Genomic DNA, 8,329 nt, shown 5'->3' on the forward strand with positions numbered 1-8,329 from the left:
TCCTATTCTTAAAGGAAAAAATAGCACATTTTAAGACTATATGCAAGGGATATTCAATTAGTATATTTTTTATTTAAAAAGCCACTAATTAGAATCAGATTTCATTAGGCAAATGAAATCCAGATATTACTAGCCAGAAACTGCCAGGTGTAGAAACAGCAGGAACATTTTAGTCACTTCGTTGTTGACATTTTTGACTATCATAGATTAAGTATCAAATACAATAATGGTATTTTGTTATATGAATCAAATGTATCTCTTTTTATGAGACATAGTCTAGCTCACTCATCCAGGCTCAACTCCAGGGTTCAAGGGATCCTCCTGCCCCAGCTTCCTGAGTATGTACCTGGGAGTACAAGTGCATGCCACCACACCAAGCTAATTTTTTTTTGTTTTTGTGGAGATGGGGTCTTGCTGTGTTGCCCAGGCTGGACTCCAACTCCTGACCTCAAGCAATCATCTCACCTTGACTTCCCAAAGTGCTAGGATTACAGGCATGAGCTACTGCATCCAACCTGAACCAAATTTATCTTACAACTTAAGAGAGAAACATTTTTGGCTTGTTGATTTTATAGAATTAAACCTAATCTTTGTTCTAATAGCAGTTCCATTGATTTGCAGATTTGAGGAAGTAAATTATTTTCTTGCAGTGTCTATAAAAGTAAATGAAATTATGTCCTATCATAAAAATCCTCTATAGATAATAAATTATTTACATTTTATAGGAGAGAAGAATACATGTTAAAGTTTTTGAACAGACACAGGCAGAAAATAAATGGCAGTGGATTTGAACTTGGAGTTATTTTGGACAAGCTCTTAACTGGTATATATTTTGTCAATCTTATGTCATGCACAAGAATGACATTTTTATAAAAGGGAAGAGTGAGTGTGGAAGTGTCTTCACTTACCTAACAGGTTATATGTGGTTGGGCACTGTGACTCATGCCTGTAATCCCACCACTTTGGGAGGCTGAGGCAGGCGGCTCACCTGAGGTCAGCCTGACCAACATGGTGAAACCTTGTCTCTAAAAAAAAAAAAAAAAAAAATCAGAAAAAAATTAGCTGGGTGTGGTGGCACACTCCTGTTGTCCCAACTACTTGGGTGGCTGAGGCAGGAGAATTGCTTGAACCTGGGAGGTGGAGGTTGCAGTGAGCCAAGATCACACCACTATACTCCAGCCTGGGCAGCAAAACCAGATGCCATCTCAAAAAAAAAATTAAAAAGTGATTGCCAATTTTTGAAGAATTCATCAAGATATTTTAAGGGAGGCACTTTATATTAAATATATGTCAGATCCTTTAGAAATTGCATACAGTTGACTGAGCGCGGTGGCTCACGCCTGTAATGCCAGCGCTTTGGGAGGCCAAGGCAGGCGGATTGCCTGAGCTCAGGAGTTTGAGACCAGCCTGGGCAACACGGTGAAACCTCATCTCTAATAAAATTTAAAAAGTTAGCTGGGCGTGGCAGCATGTGCCTGTAGTCCCAGCTACTCGGAAGCTGAGGCAGGCGAATTGCTTGAACCCGAGAGGCAGAGGTTGCAGTGAGCCAAGATTGTGCCACTGCATTCCAGCCTGGGCGACAGAGCAAGACTCTGTCTCAAAAAAAAAAAAAATGCATTGCATACAGTTTTCACTGTAACCTCCTAATCTTTCCTCATGTGTAGATAAGAATAAATTCTTTAGACAGAACTTTTAATCGGTATTAGATAAACATTCTACAAATTTTATGATACCATTAGCATTTATCTTTATGCATGTGTTATATAAAAATATTTAAAGTAAATGTATTTTTAAAATGTTATCTCCATCATTAATGGATTGATATTACTTAAGGAGGGCATTCACAACCTTTATTAATATTTGGAAAATATGTTTGGTCTCATTATTAGATGGTATTACATCTCAGATGATGTTCCTGTTGCAGAAGTCTGTGAAACAGTATCTATACTTGGCTGCAGTTGAGAGCTACACAGTGTGTTGAACCAGTTAGGAGTTTAATTCTCTGTAGAAAACCAGAGGCAGTCCAGGGCTGGTGTAGTTTTTGTTCCACATTGCTTAGGATCCTAGGCTCCCTCCGCCCCTGGGATATGGTCCTCATTTTCACATAGATCAAGAGCCAGAGCTCCAGTTATCATTTCTTAAAGTATATTTTAATGCCAAAAAAGTGAATAAAGGTGGCTAGAAAATTCATGCACAGAATCCTTGTTTTTCTCATTTTGTGCTGATTGGTATAAATTTTATTGTATTTGTAGTCTCTGGAAATCTAACTTTGAGAGGACAAAGGTGAATTCTTAGTCCTGTTTTGGATGGTCTTTGAATGATCCTTAAGGGCAGTTATTTATAATGTCTTTCTTAACTCACCCAACGTGGGCCGACCAAATGTAGTCTGTATAAACTAGGTGGCTAAAGGTAAAGAAGCCTATCAGATGCAGTAGACAAAGAAAAAAATGGCATCCAGAACTGGTCCTCACCTATTCCCAATCCTGGTTCCACAGCAACATACATTCATAGTTCAGGCATTCTTCCTTGGGATAGATATAATGTAAGCGACCAAGTGTCTTGGACAAGGATTGTCTCTGATCAATCCCTGCCAAACTCCTTTCCTTTGTTAACTCAAGTGGTTAGATCTTACTCCCTGAACAGAAGGAATATGAGAGGTCAAAACATGCCTATTCAGTCCTTTTACTATAGCCTTTCCCTCAAAAGCCAAGAGACCTTTCAATGGTCCCCTTTCCTCTACCAGAACACCAGAGATGCCTGCTTTACATGGACTTATATGCTCCCAAGAATCACTTGGATAAATGAGTGGTGCTACTTTCCCATGGTTGGGGAAAAGCTAGGAACCTGACAATGCAATGCTCAGAACCTGCTGACCAGTACTAGTTATGCTGTCTTGCCATAGTAGTGCAGTTCTTTAAAATGTTGATGCTTGCTGTCTTATCAAGCAAAGGTTGTTTTTTTTGTTTTTTTGTAGAGACAGGGTCTCACTATGTCACCCATACTGGAGTACAATGGTGTAATCTTGGCTTACTGCAACCTGAATCTTCTGGGCTCAAGCCATCCTCCCACCTCAGCCTTCCAAGTAGCTGGGACAACACCCAGCCAATTTTTAATTTTTAATTTTATTTTTATTTATTTGTGTTTTTTTGTAGAGTTAGGGTTTCACCATGTTGCCCATGCTGGACTTGAACTCCTGGGCTCAAGCAGTCTGCCCGCCTGGACCTCCCAAAATGCTGAGATTACAGGCATGAGCCACCGCACCCAGACCAAATAAAGTTTTAAGAAATTCCTTGGCCAGGCATGGTGGCTCAGGCTTTTGTAGAAAAACATAGCTTTCCTGTGAGAAGATGATCAATATTTTCTTTTCCTTTGAATTTGGAATTGCCATTTTGGAACTGTTGTCAACAATGCATAATAATATATCAGAATGCTTCCTAGTACAATATTGGAAAAAGAACAAACAAAAGTTTAAATTGATATAAAATGCACATAATTGAACAAACAACCCTGCAAAAAAAAAAAAAAAACCATCTGGGAATTTCTGATAATAACATTGAAATCTGTTCACACAGTCTAAAATTCTTTTGATGTATCATAGTTTTGAAAAAAGGTAACAGTTTATTATATATAACAAATATAAGGAAAATATTAAATTTTTTGAAAGATACTAGTTTTTATTTTTGTTCATTTTTTAGAGACAGGGTCTCACTATGTTGCCCAAGCTAGAGTGCAGTGGCCTGATTATAGCTCACTGCAGCCTCAAACTCCTGGACTCAAGGGATCTCCCACGTCATCCTCCTAACTAGGACCACAGGCACATGTCACCATATCTGGCTGATTTTAAAATTTTTTTGTGGAGACGGTCTCGCTGTGTTGCCCAGGCTGGTCAAGAACTCTTGGCCTCCTTAAGTGCTGGGATTATAGGCAAGTCACTGTGGCTGGCCAAAAATACTAATTTTTAATAGATACTATTATGGTTCCTATTCTTAAAGGAAAAAATAGCACATTTTAAGACTATATGCAAGGGATATTCAATTAGTATATTTTTTATTTAAAAAGCCACTAATTAGAATCAGATTTCATTAGGCAAATGAAATCCAGATATTACTAGCCAGAAACTGCCAGGTGTAGAAACAGCAGGAACATTTTAGTCACTTCGTTGTTGACATTTTTGACTATCATAGATTAAGTATCAAATACAATAATGGTATTTTGTTATATGAATCAAATGTATCTCTTTTTATGAGACATAGTCTAGCTCACTCATCCAGGCTCAACTCCAGGGTTCAAGGGATCCTCCTGCCCCAGCTTCCTGAGTATGTACCTGGGAGTACAAGTGCATGCCACCACACCAAGCTAATTTTTTTTTGTTTTTGTGGAGATGGGGTCTTGCTGTGTTGCCCAGGCTGGACTCCAACTCCTGACCTCAAGCAATCATCTCACCTTGACTTCCCAAAGTGCTAGGATTACAGGCATGAGCTACTGCATCCAACCTGAACCAAATTTATCTTACAACTTAAGAGAGAAACATTTTTGGCTTGTTGATTTTATAGAATTAAACCTAATCTTTGTTCTAATAGCAGTTCCATTGATTTGCAGATTTGAGGAAGTAAATTATTTTCTTGCAGTGTCTATAAAAGTAAATGAAATTATGTCCTATCATAAAAATCCTCTATAGATAATAAATTATTTACATTTTATAGGAGAGAAGAATACATGTTAAAGTTTTTGAACAGACACAGGCAGAAAATAAATGGCAGTGGATTTGAACTTGGAGTTATTTTGGACAAGCTCTTAACTGGTATATATTTTGTCAATCTTATGTCATGCACAAGAATGACATTTTTATAAAAGGGAAGAGTGAGTGTGGAAGTGTCTTCACTTACCTAACAGGTTATATGTGGTTGGGCACTGTGACTCATGCCTGTAATCCCACCACTTTGGGAGGCTGAGGCGGGCATATCACCTGAGGTCGGGAGTTCAAGAATAGCCTGACCAACATGGAGAAACCCCATCTCTACTAAAAATACAAAATTAGCCAGGCATGGTGGCGCATACCTGTAATCCCAGCTACTTGGGAGACAGGCAGAAGAAATGCTTGAACCCGGAAGGCGGAGGTTGTGGTGAGCCAAGATGGCGCATTGCACTCCAGCCTGGGTAACGAGCGAAACTCCATCTCAAAAAAAAAAGTAATACGTAAATTTAAGTGACATTTATGGGTACTAAATTACCATAATATGTTCAGCTTTGCATTTTTTGCCTTTAAAATTAATTTCAATTTTAGTGTACCAATAAATGTATTACTGTAATAGTATATAAATGTATAGTTTAAAGATCAATAGGAATTGTATATAAGCAAAAACGAATTCTAGAAATTATCCTATTATTCATGTAATTATGTCATTCATGTTATTTAAAGGAAACCACAATCCAGACAGGTTAAGTACCTAGTGTGAAGGTATATATCCAATTAATGGAGCTGGGCGACATACATCTGAGTAATAAAGACTACAGAGAAATTATCTGGTTAGGTACAATCTGATACAAAGTTTAGAAACATGTCAAACAATTCTATGTATAGTCAGTGAAAGTGTAATAACGTGCCTGAGACATAATACCAGATCAAGTTCAATGGTTGTTTCAGGGGGAGGAAATAATTTTTAGAACGATGTCTATAACATTTCACATTTAAAATCATCTTAATAAGTCTAATTCTAGAATTGTGTCTAATTCTAATACTGTGCCTAGCTTTACTTGAATAAATAGAAATGTAGTAGGGAAGAGACAGCATGTTTAGTTTGCAATATCTAAGTAATTACTTGTGTGGGTATCTGGGAAGATAGCTCTCCATAGCCCCACTGTCACTGACCTGTAATGCTTGTCCTGACATCTTCGTTAAAATTCAACAGATTACAAAGAAACTGGTGGAATGCCTTGAAGAAACAGAGCTTTTTGTATATCAGATTCAATACACCTCTAATCCTTAGTAAAACAGTACAAAACAGTAGAATAATTTTTAGTGTTTTCTAATGTCAACTGAGGTTTTATTTGGGAGATTAACCAGAGGTTTGCACAAAAATAAAAGTGAAGACCATTAGTCTTTAAAGAAACTAAGACTCTAGGTTTGGATCCCATTTGTGGAGCCCCACATTCCAAGTCATCTAATGTTCTTGTCTAGTTAGCTTGTAAAAGTCTACCATAGAGGAAAACCCTTTTTTTCCTCAGTATAAATGTATTATATGTTGATAGAAAGTTAAATAACGGTTCAATAAATGTGCTTCTAAGTGAAATTTAAAAGTATTTTAAAGGTGTTAAATTATTTCACTTTCTAAAGAGGTTTTATGCAACACTAAAATGTAATGACTGAGCTGCCTCCTTTTGTTAAGGGACTAGTGCAAGAGTCTCACTCTGTCGCCCAGTCTGGAGTTTAGTAGTGCAATCTCAGCTCACAACTTCTGCCTCCTGGGTTCAAGCAATTCTCGTGCCTCAGCCTCCCAGCTGGGATTACAGGTGCATGCCATTACATGGGGCTAATTTTTGAATTTTTAGTAGAAACAGGGTTTCACCGTGTCGGCCAGGCTGTTCTCAAACTCCTGACCACAAGTGCTCCGCTCGCCTCAGTCTCCCAAGGTGCTGGGATTATAGGTGTGAACTACCACACTCATCCTAGTGCTAGCCATGTAAACATTTTATCTAACAGCTAAAGGAAGATTAATTCATTCCACGGGCATTTATGAAAAATGAGAGACTTGACTCCTGTCTGGGTGAAGCATCAGCAGCTAGCTCTACATTATTTTCTGATACTATTCCTACACTGTGCCACCTTTCCTTAGTGACTTGTGAAGAAAAAGTGATTATATGTAAATACTACACTTCATTGATGGCTTGGAGATACTGTGTATCTTTCTGTAATTTTACCCAGTTAAGTGAATAAAAGCAATAGGCCCGGCCGGTAGGCACTATTCTGACTTCCTGGTGTCTTCTTTGGAGGACTTTAGTTGGCCTCAGATTGAGCTGAAGAAGTTAGTTTACTGTTCTCTTGACTTAAAACTTCATCTTGTTGGAACAAACATTTTCTAATACCCCAAGAACTTTACCATGGGGCATAGTAACATTTGAAAGTCATTTCGCTTGCCATGTTATTTATTCCTTGGTGAGAAAGATAATCTGGTCTTTTCAGATACTTTATAATGTATCCTTCAGTTGTGAATTAGCTGTCTTTATTTCAGTTCGTTCATTGATGGACTCAACATTCATTCAGGACCTAGTTTGTATTAGGCACTCTGCTAGGTGCTAAGACTGCAGAAATGCGTAAGGGTGGACAGCAGCTTTGAAGCAGCTCAGCACCTAATGGGGAAGACAGGCAGGTAGATCATTACAGCCGGAGAGCGGTATACCCCTTAGGAGAAATGCCACATTTAGTAAGATTCAGGAAAGCCATCCCAAGGAAATAACGTCAATCACTCATGTTTGCCAAACGCTAATTTTTACCCTTCTGAGGAAAGCTGTAGACTCTTTCCTCAAAAAAACAAAATTTTGCACATGATTTCAGGTATTTTCCTATTCCTTGGAAATCCAAATATCTCAGTGTAAAACTCTAAAGACATTTAATGTCTTCAGTCCAAATTAACCCTCTAAAACTTGCCACTTTTCCTATTTTAAAAGTATACTTTCCAGGTTGAATATTTTGTACTGTTAATATTCTAGAACCTGACCCCATCTTTGTCATCATACAGACTTTAGTTACCACCTCGAGTGTTAACCTTTTCATTCTTTGCTAGCCTATGTGTCACAGTTGTAATTAATAATTCATATGCTGCTGTTTTAGGAAAGTTAAGTTTTGGAGTCACCTTTAAAAAGAATGCAGTTTGATTATCTCCTACTGGTAGTAAACAGTTTTGCTTCCTTTTTTTTCCCGAGACTTTCAGGATCCGGTTTTACCTTTTACTCTTGAAGATTCATCACAAACATTATGGATATGGATATGTACATTTGAGATTGGTTATGAACGGTTGTTAAGACCTCTTTAAGTCTTTAACATGGGAGTTAAATACAGCGCGCGAACGCTTTCCGCATATGGAGCACTGGTGCTGAGGGGCCGCCCCAGAAGGCCCGGCAGGTCCGGGGGTGGGGGTGCTCGGAGGGAGCCAGGAGGGCCCCGGGCCAATGCCTTCCACTTCCCCATGCCTCACAGAGCTCACACTCAGCTCCTCGGATGTTCTGACCGGCTTGGTGTTTGTCATCTCACTTTATTAAGTAAGGAGGAAATCGGGAAAGGAGAGATAGAGAGGGTCCCCGAGTTCATTCAAGAGCAGACCGAGAGATGCGC

The sequence above is a fragment of the Colobus angolensis genome, unplaced genomic scaffold (assembly GCF_000951035.1).
Source record: "Colobus angolensis palliatus isolate OR3802 unplaced genomic scaffold, Cang.pa_1.0 Scaffold30, whole genome shotgun sequence".
Classification (NCBI taxonomy): Eukaryota; Metazoa; Chordata; class Mammalia; order Primates; family Cercopithecidae; genus Colobus; species Colobus angolensis.